Source organism: Salmo salar, unplaced genomic scaffold (genome assembly GCF_965601325.2).
Source record: "Salmo salar unplaced genomic scaffold, fSalSal1 ptg000117l, whole genome shotgun sequence".
In the NCBI taxonomy this organism is placed as follows: Eukaryota; Metazoa; Chordata; class Actinopteri; order Salmoniformes; family Salmonidae; genus Salmo; species Salmo salar.
The window spans coordinates 2,329,973-2,354,355 of record NW_027675317.1 but is presented as its reverse complement, the minus strand read 5'-3'; the positions used below and the strand labels follow the sequence as shown (position 1 = coordinate 2,354,355).

Genomic DNA, 24,383 nt, shown 5'->3' with positions numbered 1-24,383 from the left:
TCCAGCATGTTGGTTGTGGTTAACACAGTGACAACTAAACAGAGATCCAACATGTTGGTTGTGGTTAACACAGTGACAACTAAACAGAGATCCAGCATGTTGGTTGTGGTTAACACAGTGACAACTAAACAGAGATCCAACATGTTGATTGTGGTTAACACAGTGACAACTAAACAGAGATCCAGCATGTTGGTTGTGGTTAACACAGTGACAACTAAACAGAGATCCAACATGTTGGTTGTGGTTAACACAGTAACAACTAAACAGAGATCCAGCATGTTGGTTGTGGTTAACACAGTGACAACTAAACAGAGATCCAGCATGTTGGTTGTGGTTAACACAGTGACAACTAAACAGAGATCCAACATGTTGGTTGTGGTTAACACAGTAATTCTTTAATGTCAATTGTTCTCATGTATTCATTATCTCTTTGAGAAATAAAATATTTACTAACAGACATAGAAACTGTCAGGTGATTTAATGCATCACATGAACATGTAGTTGTGACATTTCATCTCTATGTTAACTGTCAATAATAATAATAATAAAATGTGTCACTGTTTGTCTCAGACACACACACACACACACAGGGAGGGAATGTTGTCTTTGTTTAATATTGTTTTAGGACATCGAAAATGGACAAAAGGATTAGCCGATGGATTATGAAAACAACAAAAATAATGGGAGAAATGGGAGAAATGACTAGAGAGAGTGTTTTTTAACTCACTGACCATGACCCATGAGTTCTTCTTACCTTTGTTCAGTAGAAAAGTCTCCCTCTCTAAACGCTATAGGTTGCAGCATAGACCGGTCACTCTTCATGGACACACAGCTGGGTACAGGGGAGGCTGGTCTCTCCTGCTTGATTGGGCTTCAACACAACAGAGACAAACATCACATCTCTCATCTACTCTGAGCTCAGATGGGGAAACATAAGAAGAGGTTCATTCCAAAACGCTATATATCCATTTTCAGAAATGTTCTTTAATTAGCTTTTATTGTTTAAAGAAATTATGAAAGAGATTGGTGTGTTTTTTCACTATCTATGTCACGTCCTGACCAGCAGAGGGTGTTGTGTAGTTTTGGTCAGGACGTGGCAGAGTATGTCTGTGTATGTGTGTTCTGGGTGTTGTATTTCTATGTGGGTCTGTATGGCTCCCGATCAGGGACAGCTGGTGATCGTTGTTCCTGATTGGGAGTCATATAATTAGGAGTATGTTTGTCACTTGGGTTTGTGGGTGGTTGTGCTGACACTGCTAGTCTTTTGGGATGTACGTAGCATGTTATTAGTCATTCTGTTTATTGTTTTTTCCCCGTGGATACTTTGCTCTTATATATTAAAAAGATGAGTATCTACATTTCACTTGCTGCAGTTTGGTCTCTTCAACATGGCTGTAATTATGACAGAACCACCCACCACAACAAGACCAAGCAGCGGAAAAGGGAGCAGGACGCTGAATATATGGACTATTCTGAGGAAATAGACTTCGACATGGACACTTGTGAGAAATGGACTTGGGAACAGATTCTGGCCGGAGAGGGCCCGGGGCGAAAGGCTGGTGAGGACCGGGAACGCTACCGGGGTACATGACTGGCGAGGAAGCCGGAGAGGCACCCCCAATAATTTTTTTGGGGGGGGCACACGGGTAGTTTGGCTAGGCCTAGGAAGAGCCATAAGCCAGCTACCCGTGAGTACATGGAGGAGCGTATGGAGTGGAGGGCGCCGTGTTTCGCTGAGGTGCGCACTATCTCGCCCATACGCACGCACAGTCCGGTGCGCGCCATTCCAGCCCCTCGCAGATGCCGTGCTAGAGTGGGCATCCAGCCTGGTAGGAGGATGCCTGCGCAGCGTGTCTGGTCGCCGGTACGCCTCCTAGGACCAGGCTACCCTACTCCCGCTCTATGCACGGCAACCATCAGGCCCCTGCACAGCCCAGTTCGCCCTGTACCAGCACCCCGCTCGTACAGGGCTGTTAGTTCCATCCAGCCAGGATGGGTTGTGCAGGTGGGGCGGTCACGGCCACCTGTGCGCCTCCATGGCCCAGTCTATCCGGTTCCTGCCTCTCGTGCTATCTCAGAAGTGAGTTCCTCCAGTCTGGCACGACCAGTACCAGCAACCCGGACCAAGCTTCCCATGAGTTGGCCTAGTCCTATTCAGCCTGTTCCCGCTCCTCGCACTAGCCCTAGGGTGCGTGTCTTCAGCCTGGTACCACCTCTACCAGCCCCACGCACCAGGCTTCCAGTGCGTCGGCCCAGCCTCAAGAGCCCGGCACCAGTGTGCAGTCCAGAGTATCCGGCACCAGTGTGCAGTCCAGAGTATCCGGCACCAGTGTGCAGTCCAGAGTATCCGGCACCAGTGTGCAGTCCAGAGTATCCGGCACCAGTGTGCAGTCCAGAGTATCCGGCACCAGTGTGCAGTCCAGAGTATCCGGCACCAGTGTCTAGTCCGGAACCGAGGGAGACTGCCTGCGACCCGGAACCGAGGGAGACTGCCTGCGACCCGGAACCGAGGGAGACTGCCTGCGACCCGGAACCGAGGGAGTCTGCCTGCGACCCGGAACCGAGGGAGTCTGCCTGCGACCCGGAACCGAGGGAGTCTGCCTGCGACCCGGAACCGAGGGAGTCTGCCTGCGACCCGGAACTGAAGGAGTCTACCTGCGACTCAGAACTGAATGTGACTAACTGTGTATTGAATGAGTTTGCCTACAGCGTGGAAATGAAGGAACCTGCCCACGATCCACAGCGGATTGAGCCTGTCTACGACCCGGACCCCAATGAGTCTGCCTACAACCTGGAGGGCAGGAGGCCGGAACCAGAGCCACCTCCAGGATAGTTGGGGAGGGAGGGTGTAGCACAGTGCCGTTGTTGACGGCAGCCACCCTCCCTTCCCTCCCTTATTGTTTAGGGGGTATTTGTATTTGTTTTTCTTGTGGTTTTGGGGGATTTTGTGGTTTCTTTTTTTAGGTGCATTCGGGGTAGGCACCTTTAGGGGGGGTACTGTCACGTCCTGACCAGCAGAGGGTGTTGTGTAGTTTTGGTCAGGACGTGGCAGAGTATGTCTGTATGTGTGTTCTGGGTGTTGTATTTCTATGTGGGTCTGTGTGGCTCCCGAACAGGGACAGCTGGTGATCATTGTTCCTGATTGGGAGTCATATAATTAGGAGTATGTTTGTCACTTGGGTTTGTGGGTGGTTGTGCTAACACCGCTAGTCTTTTGTTTGTATGTAGCCTGTTAGCCTGTAGTTAGTAGTTATTGTTTTTCCTGTGGATGCTTTGCTCGTATATATTAAAAAGATGAGTATCCACATTCCGTCTGCAGTTTGGTCCATTCAACACAGCAACAACCGTTACTAATATGCTGCTGTAAATAGGCATACTAGGTTATTGTACTTCATCAGCCAGTTAGCTTCAACAGGACACATGTCCTACCATCAGCCAGTAAGCTTCAACAGGACACATGTCCTACCATCAGCCAGTAAGCTTCAACAGGACACATGTCCTACCATCAGCCAGTAAGGTTCAACAGGACACATGTCCTACCATCAGCCAGTTAGCTTTAACAGGACACATGTCCTACCATCAGCCAGTTTACTTCAACAGGACACATGTCCTACCATCAGCCAGTAAGCTTCAACAGGACACATGTCCTACCATCAGCCAGTAAGCTTCAACAGGACACATGTCCTACCATCAGCCAGTTAGCTTCAACAGGAAACATGTCCTACCATCAGCCAGTTAGCTTCAACAGGACACATGTCCTACCATTTGAAATGATGGTGTGAGGAACACTTCCCTGCTGAAATATATGGGTTGGTCAACAGTACATTCCACTCTGTATCAGATTTTCATTGATACACCGTTAACTGATTTAAAGTTAAACATAAAAACGAGTGATAGGTTACTGTTAGATAGTGATAGGCTCCTGTTAGATAGTGATAGGCTCCTGTTAGATAGTGATAGGCTACTGCTAGATAGTGATAGGCTCCTGTTAGATAGTGATAGGCTACTGCTAGATAGTGATAGGCTCCTGTTAGATAGTGCTAGGCTACTGCTAGATAGTGATAGGCTCCTGTTAGATAGTGATAGGCTACTGCTAGATAGTGATAGGCTCCTGTTAGATAGTGATAGGCTACTGCTAGATAGTGATAGGCTCCTGTTAGATAGTGCTAGGCTACTGCTAGATAGTGATAGGCTCCTGTTAGATAGTGATAGGCTACTGCTAGATAGTGATAGGCTCCTGTTAGATAGTGATAGGCTACTGCTAGATAGTGATAGGCTCCTGTTAGATAGTGATAGGCTACTGCTAGATAGTGATAGGCTCCTGTTAGATAGTGATAGTCTTTTGGTACGTAGCCTGTTAGTCGTTTTTTTTTTTGTTGTTTATTGTTTTTTCCCGTGGATACTTTGCTCTTATATATTAAAAAGATGAGTATCTACATTTCACCTGCTGCAGTTTGGTCTCTTCAACACGGCTGTAATTATGACAATCTAATCATGGCATGGGGTTGTTCAATGACAGACATGTATTTGTTTAAAATCTATCACTTGATGGTTTCATTTCAGAGACAAATAATCATGTTTTTTTTCTAAATGCTACATACACAGTAATAATATATCTCTGCCTCACTGTCAGAGAAATCAGTAGTACTGCTAGGTTTTACAGTCAAATGTGACCGACCGTCTCAATTCGGTCGTATGTAGCAACATTTGAAATAGTGTTTTTTACATTAGATAATTTTACCTTTATTTAACTAGGCAAGTCAGTTAAGAACAAATTCTTATTTACAATGATGGCCTAGGAACAGTGGGTTAACTGCCTTGTTCAGTGGCAGAAAGACAGATTTTTTTTTTCCTTGTCAGCTCAGGGATTCAATCTACCAACCTTTCCTTTCGGTTACAAGTCCAGCGCTCTAACCTGCGGTAGCCTAGAAAAGTAGAGATTCTCAGCCCCGCCAAAAAGCTTGTGTCAGCACTATGCCTTCTTGTGGATGGAATGAACTACTTACTAGGGACATAAGGTAATGTTATGAAATTGGGCTCCATGTAATTAACTAGTTTTCATCAGAAAAAAAACATTGTTAAAAATGGAATATGTCCAGCCTACTTGAGGCGCCCTGAAAATAATATTCAAAAGTTTGGTCCTGGACACAGAGGGGTTAAACACTAAAGTTACTGTCCATCTAGTGAAGAGAGGAGAACCGGACAGAGGTAGCCAGCATTAGTCAACGAGAGAGGGAGGATAGGATAACTGGGATGCTGCTGGTAGAGTAGCTAGCTAGCTAGCTTACCGAGCTGTACCGACTAGCTAGGATAACTAGGATGCTGCTGGTAGAATAGCTAGCTAGCTTACCGAGCTGTACCGACTAGCTTGGATAACTAGGATGCTGCTGGTAGAGTAGCTAGCTAACTTACCTAGCTGTAAAGACTAGCTACGATAACTAGGATGCTGCTGGTAGAGTATCTAGCTAGCTTACCTAGCTGTACCGACTAGCTAGGATAACTAGGATGCTGCTGGTAGAGTAGCTAGCTAGCTTACCTAGCTGTACCGACTAGCTAGGATGCTGCTGGTAGAGTATCTAGCTAGCTTACCGAGCTGTACCGACTAGCTAGGATAACTAGGATGCTGCTGGTAGAGTAGCTAGCTAGCTTACCTAGCTGTACCGACTAGCTAGGATAACTAGGATGCTACTGGTAGAGTAGCTAGCTAGCTTACCTAGCTGTACCGACTAGCTAGGATAACTAGGATGCTGCTGGTAGAGTAGCTAGCTAGCTTACCTAGCTAGGATAACTAGGATGCTGCTGGTAGAGTAGCTAGCTAGCTTACCTAGCTGTACCGACTAGATAGGATAACTAGGATGCTGCTGGTAGAGTAGCTAGCTAGCTTACCTAGCTGTACCGACTAGCTAGGATATCTAGGATGCTGCTGGTCGAGTAGCTAGCTAGCTAGCTTACCTAGCTGTACCGACTAGCTAGGATAACTAGGATGCTGCTGGTAGAGTAGCTAGCTAGCTTACCTAGCTGTACCGACTAGCTAGGATAACTAGGATGCTGCTGGTAGAGTAGCTAGCTAGCTTACCTAACTGTACCAACAAGCTAGGATAACTAGGATCCTGCTGGTAGAGTAGCTAGCTAGCTTACCTAGCTGTACCGACTAGCTTGGCTAGCTAGCAGGACGTTCGTCTGTCCCTCATCTCGATGATGACGACGAATCCAGTGAACCACAAAATGAAACAAGGATAGAGAGTGAAAAGGATCTGGCTACACTCATACGGTCCCTGACCGTAAAGCAAAAAGGAAATTGAACAATAAAACTTCGGCGTTTCAACACTGTAACAAACTCTGTCGTTATTCCCCAAGATCACCTCAGCCCACTCTGCGCGTAACCGGTACAATATGCTTTGCGCCACACTGTACGTGGACGCGGACAGATCTGTTTCTGTACAGGGATGCGGGCAGTTTCAGAACGTGGACATGAGCAGTGCAACACAATCAACTAAACCCAATGTTTACAGTGGGTTAAATTAGTAATATTCATTTTTTATTATTATGTTAAACAAACATTCTACGTTTTTTTATAACAATATTTTCAGATCTAGGCCCATGTCCACAAAGCGTCTCAGAGTAGAAAATTGGTCGTATAAGTACTGAGAATAAAGACATTTTACACTTATGTTACACTTATGGGTATAAATTAAAGCTATGCATGAAGTCTCTAGTCCCACCTAGTCGGCAGATATTTAGAACACCTCGTGAGCTGTCCTAAGTAGTTAAGAGTTAACAGCAGGTGTCTTGATAATACAATAGAATAATGCAGCGAGTCAGTGGTTCCTGAGCCACATGTAATTGCTTTGCAGTAGTTAAAAATAATGTTTTATATCTCTATATGGTCAATCCATAAATAATATATGTCTTGTGCTTTTGGCAATGATTTATGTATAATACTTATGTATAACAAGTGATACCATGTATGTCTCCAAAGCGTTTTGTCTTCATTTTGGCAGATTAATTTATGCTAATTTCTCAAGATTAACTCAGGTTTTCGTCCAGCGGCTAAGGAGTTGGAGCTGTGGCAGGAGTTGGACCTGTGGTCCAAAGGTGGCTGGTTTATATCCCGGGCCGGCGCTGGAAAAAACGTGAGGAATTGATCTGACCCCTGGAGGTCTGCTGGGTTCACATCCTCAAAACGTTCACCTTTCGTTGATCAGAACTTTCTTTTCTAAGAGTGTAAAATTAACACGTTTATCTTTTGATTATTTAATTATCTATATCATGTTATTTCAAGTTATCCCTTTGGAGCGCAACATCACATTGTTAAAAAAAATTATCCTAAATTTGGCATGGCTATAAATTGGGCAATTGAAGACATCTAGGGCGTAATCTGTGTTCGATGAAAATGAACATTGTATGCAACGTTGCAGGCAACATTATTGGCAAGGGACTTGATGCCTACTATGCCAAAGCTATTTAGAGTTGTTAAACGGGTGTGAAGAGTGTGTTGATATAACGGGAATATTGTCAAAATTCTTCTTGTAACAACGATCAGAATTGGTAAAGAAAATATGCATTCCATTATATTAGGCAATAATTAAGAGTAGGCAAAGTGGTCGTGTCATGTGAAAATTCTATCAAATGTGTTACATTGCAACGAGTACAGTCAGGGTGCCGTGGAGCCCCTGCAGTACCTCCACAGACCCCGGATTGAGAACCCCTGCAGTACCTCCACAGACCCCGGATTGAGAACCCCTGATTTAGCAGATGCTCTTATCCAGAGAGATTTACAGTAACTGCATTCATCTTAAGATAGCTATTTATTTTGGAAATAAAGTTAATAAATTCTTCATAAAATTGTCATCTTACCTCTTAGCTTTGGTGTCATGTCCCCCAGAGAGATGCATTTTAGAGGCAGGGCCCCCCTCCTCTCTCTCCCCAGAGAGACTCATTTTAGAGCACTGACCCCTAAACAGAGATCCAACATGTTGGTTGTGGTTAACACAGTGACAACTAAACAGAGATCCAACATGTTGATTGTGGTTAACACAGTGACAACTAAACAGAGATCCAGCATGTTGGTTGTGGTTAACACAGTGACAACTAAACAGAGATCCAACATGTTGGTTGTGGTTAACACAGTGACAACTAAACAGAGATCCAACATGTTGATTGTGGTTAACACAGTGACAACTAAACAGAGATCCAGCATGTTGGTTGTGGTTAACACAGTGACAACTAAACAGAGATCCAACATGTTGGTTGTGGTTAACACAGTAACAACTAAACAGAGATCCAGCATGTTGGTTGTGGTTAACACAGTGACAACTAAACAGAGATCCAGCATGTTGGTTGTGGTTAACACAGTGACAACTAAACAGAGATCCAACATGTTGGTTGTGGTTAACACAGTAATTCTTTAATGTCAATTGTTCTCATGTATTCATTATCTCTTTGAGAAATAAAATATTTACTAACAGACATAGAAACTGTCAGGTGATTTAATGCATCACATGAACATGTAGTTGTGACATTTCATCTCTATGTTAACTGTCAATAATAATAATAATAAAATGTGTCACTGTTTGTCTCACACACACACACACACACAGGGAGGGAATGTTGTCTTTGTTTAATATTGTTTTAGGACATCGAAAATGGACAAAAGGATTAGCCGATGGATTATGAAAACAACAAAAATAATGGGAGAAATGGGAGAAATGACTAGAGAGAGTGTTTTTTAACTCACTGACCATGACCCATGAGTTCTTCTTACCTTTGTTCAGTAGAAAAGTCTCCCTCTCTAAACGCTATAGGTTGCAGCATAGACCGGTCACTCTTCATGGACACACAGCTGGGTACAGGGGAGGCTGGTCTCTCCTGCTTGATTGGGCTTCAACACAACAGAGACAAACATCACATCTCTCATCTACTCTGAGCTCAGATGGGGAAACATAAGAAGAGGTTCATTCCAAAACGCTATATATCCATTTTCAGAAATGTTCTTTAATTAGCTTTTATTGTTTAAAGAAATTATGAAAGAGATTGGTGTGTTTTTTCACTATCTATGTCACGTCCTGACCAGCAGAGGGTGTTGTGTAGTTTTGGTTAGGACGTGGCAGAGTATGTCTGTGTATGTGTGTTCTGGGTGTTGTATTTCTATGTGGGTCTGTATGGCTCCCGATCAGGGACAGCTGGTGATCGTTGTTCCTGATTGGGAGTCATATAATTAGGAGTATGTTTGTCACTTGGGTTTGTGGGTGGTTGTGCTGACACTGCTAGTCTTTTGGGATGTACGTAGCATGTTATTAGTCATTCTGTTTATTGTTTTTTCCCCGTGGATACTTTGCTCTTATATATTAAAAAGATGAGTATCTACATTTCACTTACTGCAGTTTGGTCTCTTCAACATGGCTGTAATTATGACAGAACCACCCACCACAACAAGACCAAGCAGCGGAAAAGGGAGCAGGACGCTGAATATATGGACTATTCTGAGGAAATAGACTTCGACATGGACACTTGTGAGAAATGGACTTGGGAACAGATTCTGGCCGGAGAGGGCCCGTGGCGAAAGGCTGGTGAGGACCGGGAACGCTACCGGGGTACATGACTGGCGAGGAAGCCGGAGATGCACCCCCAATAATTTTTTTGGGGGGGGCACACGGGTAGTTTGGCTAGGCCTAGGAAGAGCCATAAGCCAGCTACCCGTGAGTACATGGAGGAGCGTATGGAGTGGAGGGCGCCGTGTTTCGCTGAGGTGCGCACTCTCTCGCCCATACGCACGCACAGTCCGGTGCGCGCCATTCCAGCCCCTCGCAGATGCCGTGCTAGAGTGGGCATCCAGCCTGGTAGGAGGATGCCTGCGCAGCGCGTCTGGTCGCCGGTACGCCTCCTAGGACCAGGCTACCCTACTCCCGCTCTATGCACGGCAACCATCAGGCCCCTGCACAGCCCAGTTCGCCCTGTACCAGCACCCCGCTCGTACAGGGCTGTTAGTTCCATCCAGCCAGGATGGGTTGTGCAGGTGGTGCGGTCACGGCCACCTGTGCGCCTCCATGGCCCAGTCTATCCGGTTCCTGCCTCTCGTGCTATCTCAGAAGTGAGTTCCTCCAGTCTGGCACGACCAGTACCAGCAACCCGGACCAAGCTTCCCATGAGTTGGCCTAGTCCTATTCAGCCTGTTCCCGCTCCTCGCACTAGCCCTAGGGTGCGTGTCTTCAGCCTGGTACCACCTCTACCAGCCCCACGCACCAGGCTTCCAGTGCGTCGGCCCAGCCTCAAGAGCCCGGCACCAGTGTGCAGTCCAGAGTATCCGGCACCAGTGTGCAGTCCAGAGTATCCGGCACCAGTGTGCAGTCCAGAGTATCCGGCACCAGTGTGCAGTCCAGAGTATCCGGCACCAGTGTGCAGTCCAGAGTATCCGGCACCAGTGTCTAGTCCGGAACCGAGGGAGACTGCCTGCGACCCGGAACCGAGGGAGACTGCCTGCGACCCGGAACCGAGGGAGTCTGCCTGCGACCCGGAACCGAGGGAGTCTGCCTGCGACCCGGAACTGAAGGAGTCTACCTGCGACTCAGAACTGAATGTGACTAACTGTGTATTGAATGAGTCTGCCTACAGCGTGGAAATGAAGGAACCTGCCCACGATCCACAACGGATTGAGCCTGTCTACAACCCGGACCCCAATGAGTCTGCCTACAACCTGGAGGGCAGGAGGCCGGAACCAGAGCCACCTCCAGGATAGTTGGGGAGGGAGGGTGTAGCACAGTGCCGTTGTTGACGGCAGCCACCCTCCCTTCCCTCCCTTATTGTTTAGGGGGTATTTGTATTTGTTTTTCTTGTGGTTTTGGGGGATTTTGTGGTTTCTTTTTTTAGGTGCATTCGGGGTATGCACCTTTAGGGGGGGTACTGTCACGTCCTGACCAGCAGAGGGTGTTGTGTAGTTTTGGTCAGGACGTGGCAGAGTATGTCTGTATGTGTGTTCTGGGTGTTGTATTTCTATGTGGGTCTGTGTGGCTCCCGAACAGGGACAGCTGGTGATCATTGTTCCTGATTGGGAGTCATATAATTAGGAGTATGTTTGTCACTTGGGTTTGTGGGTGGTTGTGCTAACACCGCTAGTCTTTTGTTTGTATGTAGCCTGTTAGCCTGTAGTTAGTAGTTATTGTTTTTCCTGTGGATGCTTTGCTCGTATATATTAAAAAGATGAGTATCCACATTCCGTCTGCAGTTTGGTCCATTCAACACAGCAACAACCGTTACTAATATGCTGCTGTAAATAGGCATACTAGGTTATTGTACTTCATCAGCCAGTTAGCTTCAACAGGACACATGTCCTACCATCAGCCAGTAAGCTTCAACAGGACACATGTCCTACCATCAGCCAGTAAGCTTCAACAGGACACATGTCCTACCATCAGCCAGTAAGGTTCAACAGGACACATGTCCTACCATCAGCCAGTTAGCTTTAACAGGACACATGTCCTACCATCAGCCAGTTTACTTCAACAGGACACATGTCCTACCATCAGCCAGTAAGCTTCAACAGGACACATGTCCTACCATCAGCCAGTAAGCTTCAACAGGACACATGTCCTACCATCAGCCAGTTAGCTTCAACAGGAAACATGTCCTACCATCAGCCAGTTAGCTTCAACAGGACACATGTCCTACCATTTGAAATGATGGTGTGAGGAACACTTCCCTGCTGAAATATATGGGTTGGTCAACAGTACATTCCACTCTGTATCAGATTTTCATTGATACACCGTTAACTGATTTAAAGTTAAACATAAAAACGAGTGATAGGTTACTGTTAGATAGTGATAGGCTCCTGTTAGATAGTGATAGGCTCCTGTTAGATAGTGATAGGCTACTGCTAGATAGTGATAGGCTCCTGTTAGATAGTGATAGGCTACTGCTAGATAGTGATAGGCTCCTGTTAGATAGTGCTAGGCTACTGCTAGATAGTGATAGGCTCCTGTTAGATAGTGATAGGCTACTGCTAGATAGTGATAGGCTCCTGTTAGATAGTGATAGGCTACTGCTAGATAGTGATAGGCTCCTGTTAGATAGTGCTAGGCTACTGCTAGATAGTGATAGGCTCCTGTTAGATAGTGATAGGCTACTGCTAGATAGTGATAGGCTCCTGTTAGATAGTGATAGGCTACTGCTAGATAGTGATAGGCTCCTGTTAGATAGTGATAGGCTACTGCTAGATAGTGATAGGCTCCTGTTAGATAGTGATAGTCTTTTGGTACGTAGCCTGTTAGTCGTTTTTTTTTTTGTTGTTTATTGTTTTTTCCCGTGGATACTTTGCTCTTATATATTAAAAAGATGAGTATCTACATTTCACCTGCTGCAGTTTGGTCTCTTCAACACGGCTGTAATTATGACAATCTAATCATGGCATGGGGTTGTTCAATGACAGACATGTATTTGTTTAAAATCTATCACTTGATGGTTTCATTTCAGAGACAAATAATCATGTTTTTTTTCTAAATGCTACATACACAGTAATAATATATCTCTGCCTCACTGTCAGAGAAATCAGTAGTACTGCTAGGTTTTACAGTCAAATGTGACCGACCGTCTCAATTCGGTCGTATGTAGCAACATTTGAAATAGTGTTTTTTACATTAGATAATTTTACCTTTATTTAACTAGGCAAGTCAGTTAAGAACAAATTCTTATTTACAATGATGGCCTAGGAACAGTGGGTTAACTGCCTTGTTCAGTGGCAGAAAGACAGATTTTTTTTTTTCCTTGTCAGCTCAGGGATTCAATCTACCAACCTTTCCTTTCGGTTACAAGTCCAGCGCTCTAACCTGCGGTAGCCTAGAAAAGTAGAGATTCTCAGCCCCGCCAAAAAGCTTGTGTCAGCACTATGCCTTCTTGTGGATGGAATGAACTACTTACTAGGGACATAAGGTAAGTTTATGAAATTGGGCTTCATGTAATTAACTATTTTTCATCTGAAAAAAAACATTGTTAAAAATGGAATATGTCCAGCCTACTTTAGTCGCCCTGAAAATAATATTCAAAAGTTTGGTCCTGGACACAGAGGGGTTAAACACTAAAGTTACTGTCCATCTAGTGAAGAGAGGAGAACCGGACAGAGGTAGCCAGCATCAGTCAACGAGAGAGGGAGGATAGGATAACTGGGATGCTGCTGGTAGAGTAGCTAGCTAGCTAGCTTACCGAGCTGTACCGACTAGCTAGGATAACTAGGATGCTGCTGGTAGAATAGCTAGCTAGCTTACCGAGCTGTACCGACTAGCTTGGATAACTAGGATGCTGCTGGTAGAGTAGCTAGCTAACTTACCTAGCTGTAAAGACTAGCTACGATAACTAGGATGCTGCTGGTAGAGTATCTAGCTAGCTTACCTAGCTGTACCGACTAGCTAGGATAACTAGGATGCTGCTGGTAGAGTAGCTAGCTAGCTTACCTAGCTGTACCGACTAGCTAGGATGCTGCTGGTAGAGTATCTAGCTAGCTTACCGAGCTGTACCGACTAGCTAGGATAACTAGGATGCTGCTGGTAGAGTAGCTAGCTAGCTTACCTAGCTGTACCGACTAGCTAGGATAACTAGGATGCTGCTGGTAGAGTAGCTAGCTAGCTTACCTAGCTAGGATAACTAGGATGCTGCTGGTAGAGTAGCTAGCTAGCTTACCTAGCTGTACCGACTAGATAGGATAACTAGGATGCTGCTGGTAGAGTAGCTAGCTAGCTTACCTAGCTGTACCGACTAGCTAGGATATCTAGGATGCTGCTGGTCGAGTAGCTAGCTAGCTAGCTTACCTAGCTGTACCGACTAGCTAGGATAACTAGGATGCTGCTGGTAGAGTAGCTAGCTAGCTTACCTAGCTGTACCGACTAGCTAGGATAACTAGGATGCTGCTGGTAGAGTAGCTAGCTAGCTTACCTAACTGTACCAACAAGCTAGGATAACTAGGATCCTGCTGGTAGAGTAGCTAGCTAGCTTACCTAGCTGTACCGACTAGCTTGGCTAGCTAGCAGGACGTTCGTCTGTCCCTCATCTCGATGATGACGACAAATCCAGTGAACCACAAAATGAAACAAGGATAGAGAGTGAAAAGGATCTGGCTACACTCATACGGTCCCTGACCGTAAAGCAAAAAGGAAATTGAACAATAAAACTTCGGCGTTTCAACACTGTAACAAACTCTGTCGTTATTCCCCAAGATCACCTCAGCCCACTCTGCGCGTAACCGGTACAATATGCTTTGCGCCACACTGTACGTGGACGCGGACAGATCTGTTTCTGTACAGGGATGCGGGCAGTTTCAGAACGTGGACATGAGCAGTGCAACACAATCAACTAAACCCAATGTTTACAGTGGGTTAAATTAGTAATATTCATTTTTTATTATTATGTTAAACAAACATTCTACGTTTTTTTATAACAATATTTTCAGATCTAGGCCCATGTCCACAAAGCGTCTCAGAGTAGAAAATTGGTCGTATAAGTACTGAGAATAAAGACATTTTACACTTATGTTACACTTATGGGTATAAATTAAAGCTATGCATGAAGTCTCTAGTCCCACCTAGTCGGCAGATATTTAGAACACCTCGTGAGCTGTCCTAAGTAGTTAAGAGTTAACAGCAGGTGTCTTGATAATACAATAGAATAATGCAGCGAGTCAGTGGTTCCTGAGCCACATGTAATTGCTTTGCAGTAGTTAAAAATAATGTTTTATATCTCTATATGGTCAATCCATAAATAATATATGTCTTGTGCTTTTGGCAATGATTTATGTATAATACTTATGTATAACAAGTGATACCATGTATGTCTCCAAAGCGTTTTGTCTTCATTTTGGCAGATTAATTTATGCTAATTTCTCAAGATTAACTCAGGTTTTCGTCCAGCGGCTAAGGAGTTGGAGCTGTGGCAGGAGTTGGACCTGTGGTCCAAAGGTGGCTGGTTTATATCCCGGGCCGGGCGCTGGAAAAAACGTGAGGAATTGATCTGACCCCTGGAGGTCTGCTGGGTTCACATCCTCAAAACGTTCACCTTTCGTTGATCAGAACTCTAGAGGTTCTTCTTCACTGAACCTAAATATATATAACTTTTAGTAATTCCATATATTAAGGAAGTGATAGAAGCCTTTTTGGTTCAATAAGGAACCTTCTTTTCTAAGAGTGTAAAATTAACACGTTTATCTTTTGATTATTTAATTATCTACATCATGTTATTTCAAGTTATCCCTTTGGAGCGCAACATCACATTGTTAAAAAAAATTATCCTAAATTTGGCATGGCTATAAATTGGGCAATTGAAGACATCTAGGGCGTAATCTGTGTTCGATGAAAATGAACATTGTATGCAACGTTGCAGGCAACATTATTGGCAAGGGACTTGATGCCTACTATGCCAAAGCTATTTAGAGTTGTTAAACGGGTGTGAAGAGTGTGTTGATATAACGGGAATATTGTCAAAATTCTTCTTGTAACAACGATCAGAATTGGTAAAGAAAATATGCATTCCATTATATTAGGCAATAATTAAGAGTAGGCAAAGTGGTCGTGTCATGTGAAAATTCTATCAAATGTGTTACATTGCAACGAGTACAGTCAGGGTGCCGTGGAGCCCCTGCAGTACCTCCACAGACCCCGGATTGAGAACCCCTGCAGTACCTCCACAGACCCCGGATTGAGAACCCCTGATTTAGCAGATGCTCTTATCCAGAGAGATTTACAGTAACTGCATTCATCTTAAGATAGCTATTTATTTTGGAAATAAAGTTAATAAATTCTTCATAAAATTGTCATCTTACCTCTTAGCTTTGGTGTCATGTCCCCCAGAGAGATGCATTTTAGAGGCAGGGCCCCCCTCCTCTCTCTCCCCAGAGAGACTCATTTTAGAGCACTGACCCCTAAACAGAGATCCAACATGTTGATTGTGGTCAACACAGGGACAACTAAACAGAGATCCAGCATGTTGGTTGTGGTCAACACAGGGACAACTAAACAGAGATCCAGCATGTTGGTTGTGGTTAACACAGTGACAACTAAACAGAGATCCAGCATGTTGGTTGTGGTTAACACAGTGACAACTAAACAGAGATCCAGCATGTTGGTTGTGGTTAACACAGTGACAACTAAACAGAGATCCAACATGTTGGTTGTGGTTAACACAGTGACAACTAAACAGAGATCCAGCATGTTGGTTGTGGTTAACACAGTGACAACTAAACAGAGATCCAACATGTTGATTGTGGTTAACACAGTGACAACTAAACAGAGATCCAGCATGTTGGTTGTGGTTAACACAGTGACAACTAAACAGAGATCCAACATGTTGGTTGTGGTTAACACAGTGACAACTAAACAGAGATCCAGCATGTTGGTTGTGGTTAACACAGTGACAACTAAACAGAGATCCAGCATGTTGGTTGTGGTTAACACAGTGACAACTAAACAGAGATCCAGCATGTTGGTTGTGGTTAACACAGTGACAACTAAACAGAGATCCAACATGTTGGTTGTGGTTAACACAGTAATTCTTTAATGTCAATTGTTCTCATGTATTCATTATCTCTTTGAGAAATAAAATATTTACTAACAGACATAGAAACTGTCAGGTGATTTAATGCATCACATGAACATGTAGTTGTGACATTTCATCTCTATGTTAACTGTCAATAATAATAATAATAAAATGTGTCACTGTTTGTCTCAGACACACACACACACACACAGGGAGGGAATGTTGTCTTTGTTTAATATTGTTTTAGGACATCGAAAATGGACAAAAGGATTAGCCGATGGATTATGAAAACAACAAAAATAATGGGAGAAATGGGAGAAATGACTAGAGAGAGTGTTTTTTAACTCACTGACCATGACCCATGAGTTCTTCTTACCTTTGTTCAGTAGAAAAGTCTCCCTCTCTAAACGCTATAGGTTGCAGCATAGACCGGTCACTCTTCATGGACACACAGCTGGGTACAGGGGAGGCTGGTCTCTCCTGCTTGATTGGGCTTCAACACAACAGAGACAAACATCACATCTCTCATCTACTCTGAGCTCAGATGGGGAAACATAAGAAGAGGTTCATTCCAAAACGCTATATATCCATTTTCAGAAATGTTCTTTAATTAGCTTTTATTGTTTAAAGAAATTATGAAAGAGATTGGTGTGTTTTTTCACTATCTATGTCACGTCCTGACCAGCAGAGGGTGTTGTGTAGTTTTGGTCAGGACGTGGCAGAGTATGTCTGTGTATGTGTGTTCTGGGTGTTGTATTTCTATGTGGGTCTGTATGGCTCCCGATCAGGGACAGCTGGTGATCGTTGTTCCTGATTGGGAGTCATATAATTAGGAGTATGTTTGTCACTTGGGTTTGTGGGTGGTTGTGCTGACACTGCTAGTCTTTTGGGATGTACGTAGCATGTTATTAGTCATTCTGTTTATTGTTTTTCCCCCGTGGATACTTTGCTCTTATATATTAAAAAGATGAGTATCTACATTTCACTTGCTGCAGTTTGGTCTCTTCAACATGGCTGTAATTATGACAGAACCACCCACCACAACAAGACCAAGCAGCGGAAAAGGGAGCAGGACGCTGAATATATGGACTATTCTGAGGAAATAGACTTCGACATGGACACTTGTGAGAAATGGACTTGGGAACAGATTCTGGCCGGAGAGGGCCCGGGGCGAAAGGCTGGTGAGGACCGGGAACGCTACCGGGGTACATGACTGGCGAGGAAGCCGGAGAGGCACCCCCAATAATTTTTTGGGGGGGGGCACACGGGTAGTTTGGCTAGGCCTAGGAAGAGCCATAAGCCAGCTACCCGTGAGTACATGGAGGAGCGTATGGAGTGGAGGGCGCCGTGTTTCGCTGAGGTGCGCACTATCTCGCCCATACGCACGCACAGTCCGGTGCGCGCCATTCCAGCCCCTCGCAGATGCCGTGCTAGAGTGGGCATCCAGCCTGGTAGGAGGATGCCTGCGCAGCGCGTCTGGTCGCCGGTACGCCTCCTAGGACCAGGCTACCCTACTCCCGCTCTATGCACGGCAACCATCAGGCCCCTGCACAGCCCAGTTCGCCCTGTACCAGCACCCCGCTCGTACAGGGCTGTTAGTTCCATCCAGCCAGGATGGGTTGTGCAGGTGGGGCGGTCACGGCCACCTGTGCGCCTCCATGGCCCAGTCTATCCGGTTCCTGCCTCTCGTGCTATCTCAGAAGTGAGTTCCTCCAGTCTGGCACGACCAGTACCAGCAACCCGGACCAAGCTTCCCATGAGTTGGCCTAGTCCTATTCAGCCTGTTCCCGCTCCTCGCACTAGCCCTAGGGTGCGTGTCTTCAGCCTGGTACCACCTCTACCAGCCCCACGCACCAGGCTTCCAGTGCGTCGGCCCAGCCTCAAGAGCCCGGCACCAGTGTGCAGTCCAGAGTATCCGGCACCAGTGTGCAGTCCAGAGTATCCGGCACCAGTGTGCAGTCCAGAGTATCCGGCACCAGTGTGCAGTCCAGAGTATCCGGCACCAGTGTGCAGTCCAGAGTATCCGGAACCAGTGTGCAGTCCAGAGTATCCGGCACCAGTGTCTAGTCCGGAACCGAGGGAGACTGCCTGCGACCCGGAACCGAGGGAGACTGCCTGCGACCCGGAACCGAGGGAGACTGCCTGCGACCCGGAACCGAGGGAGTCTGCCTGCGACCCGGAACCGAGGGAGTCTGCCTGCGACCCGGAACCGAGGGAGTCTGCCTGCGACCCGGAACTGAAGGAGTCTACCTGCGACTCAGAACTGAATGTGACTAACTGTGTATTGAATGAGTTTGCCTACAGCGTGGAAATGAAGGAACCTGCCCACGATCCACAGCGGATTGAGCCTGTCTACGACCCGGACCCCAATGAGTCTGCCTACAACCTGGAGGGCAGGAGGCCGGAACCAGAGCCACCTCCAGGATAGTTGGGGAGGGAGGGTGTAGCACAGTGCCGTTGTTGACGGCAGCCACCCTCCCTTCCCTCCCTTATTGTTTAGGGGGTATTTGTATTTGTTTTTCTTGTGGTTTTGGGGGATTTTGTGGTTTCTTTTTTTAGGTGCATTCGGGGTAGGCACCTTTAGGGGGGGTACTGTCACGTCCTGACCAGCAGAGGGTGTTGTGTAGTTTTGGTCAGGACGTGGCAGAGTATGTCTGTATGTGTGTTCTGGGTGTTGTATTTCTATGTGGGTCTGTGTGGCTCCCGAACAGGGACAGCTGGTGATCATTGTTCCTGATTGGGAGTCATATAATTAGGAGTATGTTTGTCACTTGGGTTTGTGGGTGGTTGTGCTAACACCGCTAGTCTTTTGTTTGTATGTAGCCTGTTAGCCTGTAGTTAGTAGTTATTGTTTTTCCTGTGGATGCTTTGCTCGTATATATTAAAAAGATGAGTATCCACATTCCGTCTGCAGTTTGGTCCATTCAACACAGCAACAACCGTTACTAATATGCTGCTGTAAATAGGCATACTAGGTTATTGTACTTCATCAGCCAGTTAGCTTCAACAGGACACATGTCCTACCATCAGCCAGTAAGCTTCAACAGGACACATGTCCTACCATCAGCCAGTAAGCTTCAACAGGACACATGTCCTACCATCAGCCAGTAAGGTTCAACAGGACACATGTCCTACCATCAGCCAGTTAGCTTTAACAGGACACATGTCCTACCATCAGCCAGTTTACTTCAACAGGACACATGTCCTACCATCAGCCAGTAAGCTTCAACAGGACACATGTCCTACCATCAGCCAGTAAGCTTCAACAGGACACATGTCCTACCATCAGCCAGTTAGCTTCAACAGGAAACATGTCCTACCATCAGCCAGTTAGCTTCAACAGGACACATGTCCTACCATTTGAAATGATGGTGTGAGGAACACTTCCCTGCTGAAATATATGGGTTGGTCAACAGTACATTCCACTCTGTATCAGATTTTCATTGATACACCGTTAACTGATTTAAAGTTAAACATAAAAACGAGTGATAGGTTACTGTTAGATAGTGATAGGCTCCTGTTAGATAGTGATAGGCTCCTGTTAGATAGTGATAGGCTACTGCTAGATAGTGATAGGCTCCTGTTAGATAGTGATAGGCTACTGCTAGATAGTGATAGGCTCCTGTTAGATAGTGCTAGGCTACTGCTAGATAGTGATAGGCTCCTGTTAGATAGTGATAGGCTACTGCTAGATAGTGATAGGCTCCTGTTAGATAGTGATAGGCTACTGCTAGATAGTGATAGGCTCCTGTTAGATAGTGCTAGGCTACTGCTAGATAGTGATAGGCTCCTGTTAGATAGTGATAGGCTACTGCTAGATAGTGATAGGCTCCTGTTAGATAGTGATAGGCTACTGCTAGATAGTGATAGGCTCCTGTTAGATAGTGATAGGCTACTGCTAGATAGTGATAGGCTCCTGTTAGATAGTGATAGTCTTTTGGTACGTAGCCTGTTAGTCGTTTTTTTTTTTGTTGTTTATTGTTTTTTCCCGTGGATACTTTGCTCTTATATATTAAAAAGATGAGTATCTACATTTCACCTGCTGCAGTTTGGTCTCTTCAACACGGCTGTAATTATGACAATCTAATCATGGCATGGGGTTGTTCAATGACAGACATGTATTTGTTTAAAATCTATCACTTGATGGTTTCATTTCAGAGACAAATAATCATGTTTTTTTTCTAAATGCTACATACACAGTAATAATATATCTCTGCCTCACTGTCAGAGAAATCAGTAGTATTGCTAGGTTTTACAGTCAAATGTGACCGACCGTCTCAATTCGGTCGTATGTAGCAACATTTGAAATAGTGTTTTTTACATTAGATCATTTTACCTTTATTTAACTAGGCAAGTCAGTTACAATGATGGCCTAGGAACAGTGGGTTAACTGCCTTGTTCAGTGGCAGAAAGACAGATTTTTTTTTTTCCTTGTCAGCTCAGGGATTCAATCTACCAACCTTTCCTTTCGGTTACAAGTCCAGCGCTCTAACCTGCGGTAGCCTAGAAAAGTAGAGATTCTCAGCCCCGCCAAAAAGCTTGTGTCAGCACTATGCCTTCTTGTGGATGGAATGAACTACTTACTAGGGACATAAGGTAATGTTATGAAATTGTGCTCCATGTAATTAACTCGTTTTCATCAGAAAAAAAACATTGTTAAAAATGGAATATGTCCAGCCTACTTGAGGCGCCCTGAAAATAATATTCAAAAGTTTGGTCCTGGACACAGAGGGGTTAAACACTAAAGTTACTGTCCATCTAGTGAAGAGAGGAGAACCGGACAGAGGTAGCCAGCATCAGTCAACGAGAGAGGGAGGATAGGATAACTGGGATGCTGCTGGTAGAGTAGCTAGCTAGCTAGCTTACCGAGCTGTACCGACTAGCTAGGATAACTAGGATGCTGCTGGTAGAATAGCTAGCTAGCTTACCGAGCTGTACCGACTAGCTTGGATAACTAGGATGCTGCTGGTAGAGTAGCTAGCTAACTTACCTAGCTGTATAGACTAGCTACGATAACTAGGATGCTGCTGGTAGAGTATCTAGCTAGCTTACCTAGCTGTACCGACTAGCTAGGATAACTAGGATGCTGCTGGTAGAGTAGCTAGCTAGCTTACCTAGCTGTACCGACTAGCTAGGATGCTGCTGGTAGAGTATCTAGCTAGCTTACCGAGCTGTACCGACTAGCTAGGATAACTAGGATGCTGCTGGTAGAGTAGCTAGCTAGCTTACCTAGCTGTACCGACTAGCTAGGATAACTAGGATGCTACTGGTAGAGTAGCTAGCTAGCTTACCTAGCTGTACCGACTAGCTAGGATAACTAGGATGCTGCTGGTAGAGTAGCTAGCTAGCTTACCTAGCTAGGATAACTAGGATGCTGCTGGTAGAGTAGCTAGCTAGCTTACCTAGCTGTACCGACTAGATAGGATAACTAGGATGCTGCTGGTAGAGTAGCTAGCTAGCTTACCTAGCTGTACCGACTAGCTAGGATATCTAGGATGCTGCTGGTCGAGTAGCTAGCTAGCTAGCTTACCTAGCTGTACCGACTAGCTAGGATAACTAGGATGCTGCTGGTAGAGTAGCTAGCTAGCTTACCTAGCTGTACCGACTAGCTAGGATAACTAGGATGCTGCTGGTAGAGTAGCTAGCTAGCTTACCTAACTGTACCAACAAGCTAGGATAACTAGGATCCTGCTGGTAGAGTAGCTAGCTAGCTTACCTAGCTGTACCGACTAGCTTGGCTAGCTAGCAGGACGTTCGTCTGTCCCTCATCTCGATGATGACGACGAATCCAGTGAACCACAAAATGAAACAAGGATAGAGAGTGAAAAGGATCTGGCTACACTCATACGGTCCCTGACCGTAAAGCAAAAAGGAAATTGAACAATAAAACTTCGGCGTTTCAACACTGTAACAAACTCTGTCGTTATTCCCCAAGATCACCTCAGCCCACTCTGCGCGTAACCGGTACAATATGCTTTGCGCCACACTGTACGTGGACGCGGACAGATCTGTTTCTGTACAGGGATGCGGGCAGTTTCAGAACGTGGACATGAGCAGTGCAACACAATCAACTAAACCCAATGTTTACAGTGGGTTAAATTAGTAATATTCATTTTTTATTATTATGTTAAACAAACATTCTACGTTTTTTTATAACAATATTTTCAGATCTAGGCCCATGTCCACAAAGCGTCTCAGAGTAGAAAATTGGTCGTATAAGTACTGAGAATAAAGACATTTTACACTTATGTTACACTTATGGGTATAAATTAAAGCTATGCATGAAGTCTCTAGTCCCACCTAGTCGGCAGATATTTAGAACACCTCGTGAGCTGTCCTAAGTAGTTAAGAGTTAACAGCAGGTGTCTTGATAATACAATAGAATAATGCAGCGAGTCAGTGGTTCCTGAGCCACATGTAATTGCTTTGCAGTAGTTAAAAATAATGTTTTATATCTCTATATGGTCAATCCATAAATAATATATGTCTTGTGCTTTTGGCAATGATTTATGTATAATACTTATGTATAACAAGTGATACCATGTATGTCTCCAAAGCGTTTTGTCTTCATTTTGGCAGATTAATTTATGCTAATTTCTCAAGATTAACTCAGGTTTTCGTCCAGCGGCTAAGGAGTTGGAGCTGTGGCAGGAGTTGGACCTGTGGTCCAAAGGTGGCTGGTTTATATCCCGGGCCGGCGCTGGAAAAAACGTGAGGAATTGATCTGACCCCTGGAGGTCTGCTGGGTTCACATCCTCAAAACGTTCACCTTTCGTTGATCAGAACTTTCTTTTCTAAGAGTGTAAAATTAACACGTTTATCTTTTGATTATTTAATTATCTACATCATGTTATTTCAAGTTATCCCTTTGGAGCGCAACATCACATTGTTAAAAAAAATTATCCTAAATTTGGCATGGCTATAAATTGGGCAATTGAAGACATCTAGGGCGTAATCTGTGTTCGATGAAAATGAACATTGTATGCAACGTTGCAGGCAACATTATTGGCAAGGGACTTGATGCCTACTATGCCAAAGCTATTTAGAGTTGTTAAACGGGTGTGAAGAGTGTGTTGATATAACGGGAATATTGTCAAAATTCTTCTTGTAACAACGATCAGAATTGGTAAAGAAAATATGCATTCCATTATATTAGGCAATAATTAAGAGTAGGCAAAGTGGTCGTGTCATGTGAAAATTCTATCAAATGTGTTACATTGCAACGAGTACAGTCAGGGTGCCGTGGAGCCCCTGCAGTACCTCCACAGACCCCGGATTGAGAACCCCTGCAGTACCTCCACAGACCCCGGATTGAGAACCCCTGATTTAGCAGATGCTCTTATCCAGAGAGATTTACAGTAACTGCATTCATCTTAAGATAGCTATTTATTTTGGAAATAAAGTTAATAAATTCTTCATAAAATTGTCATCTTACCTCTTAGCTTTGGTGTCATGTCCCCCAGAGAGATGCATTTTAGAGGCAGGGCCCCCCTCCTCTCTCTCCCCAGAGAGACTCATTTTAGAGCACTGACCCCTAAACAGAGATCCAACATGTTGATTGTGGTCAACACAGGGACAACTAAACAGAGATCCAGCATGTTGGTTGTGGTCAACACAGGGACAACTAAACAGAGATCCAGCATGTTGGTTGTGGTTAACACAGTGACAACTAAACAGAGATCCAGCATGTTGGTTGTGGTTAACACAGTGACAACTAAACAGAGATCCAGCATGTTGGTTGTGGTTAACACAGTGACAACTAAACAGAGATCCAACATGTTGGTTGTGGTTAACACAGTGACAACTAAACAGAGATCCAGCATGTTGGTTGTGGTTAACACAGTGACAACTAAACAGAGATCCAACATGTTGAT

At 44.8% G+C, this 24,383-nt stretch overlaps 3 long non-coding RNA genes across 3 annotated transcripts; all 3 read right to left on the bottom strand.

The window, feature by feature from the left end:
- Nucleotides 1–593: 593 nt before the first annotated feature.
- LOC145866052 (uncharacterized) lies at nt 594–7,971 on the bottom strand. The gene is made up of 2 exons (XR_014383136.1): nt 7,858–7,971; nt 594–871 (listed from the first exon to the last, which is right to left on the bottom strand). It is a non-coding gene; the product is annotated as an uncharacterized LOC145866052 (long non-coding RNA).
- A 632-nt stretch (nt 7,972–8,603) lies between these two features.
- On the bottom strand, nt 8,604–15,964 carry LOC145866053 (uncharacterized). Its single transcript, XR_014383137.1, has 2 exons — nt 15,797–15,964; nt 8,604–8,881 (listed from the first exon to the last, which is right to left on the bottom strand). It is a non-coding gene; the product is annotated as an uncharacterized LOC145866053 (long non-coding RNA).
- Nucleotides 15,965–16,724: 760 nt separating this feature from the next.
- Nucleotides 16,725–24,112, bottom strand: LOC145866050 (uncharacterized). Its single transcript, XR_014383135.1, has 2 exons — nt 23,945–24,112; nt 16,725–17,002 (listed from the first exon to the last, which is right to left on the bottom strand). It is a non-coding gene; the product is annotated as an uncharacterized LOC145866050 (long non-coding RNA).
- Between the last annotated feature and the right edge of the window lie 271 nt (nt 24,113–24,383).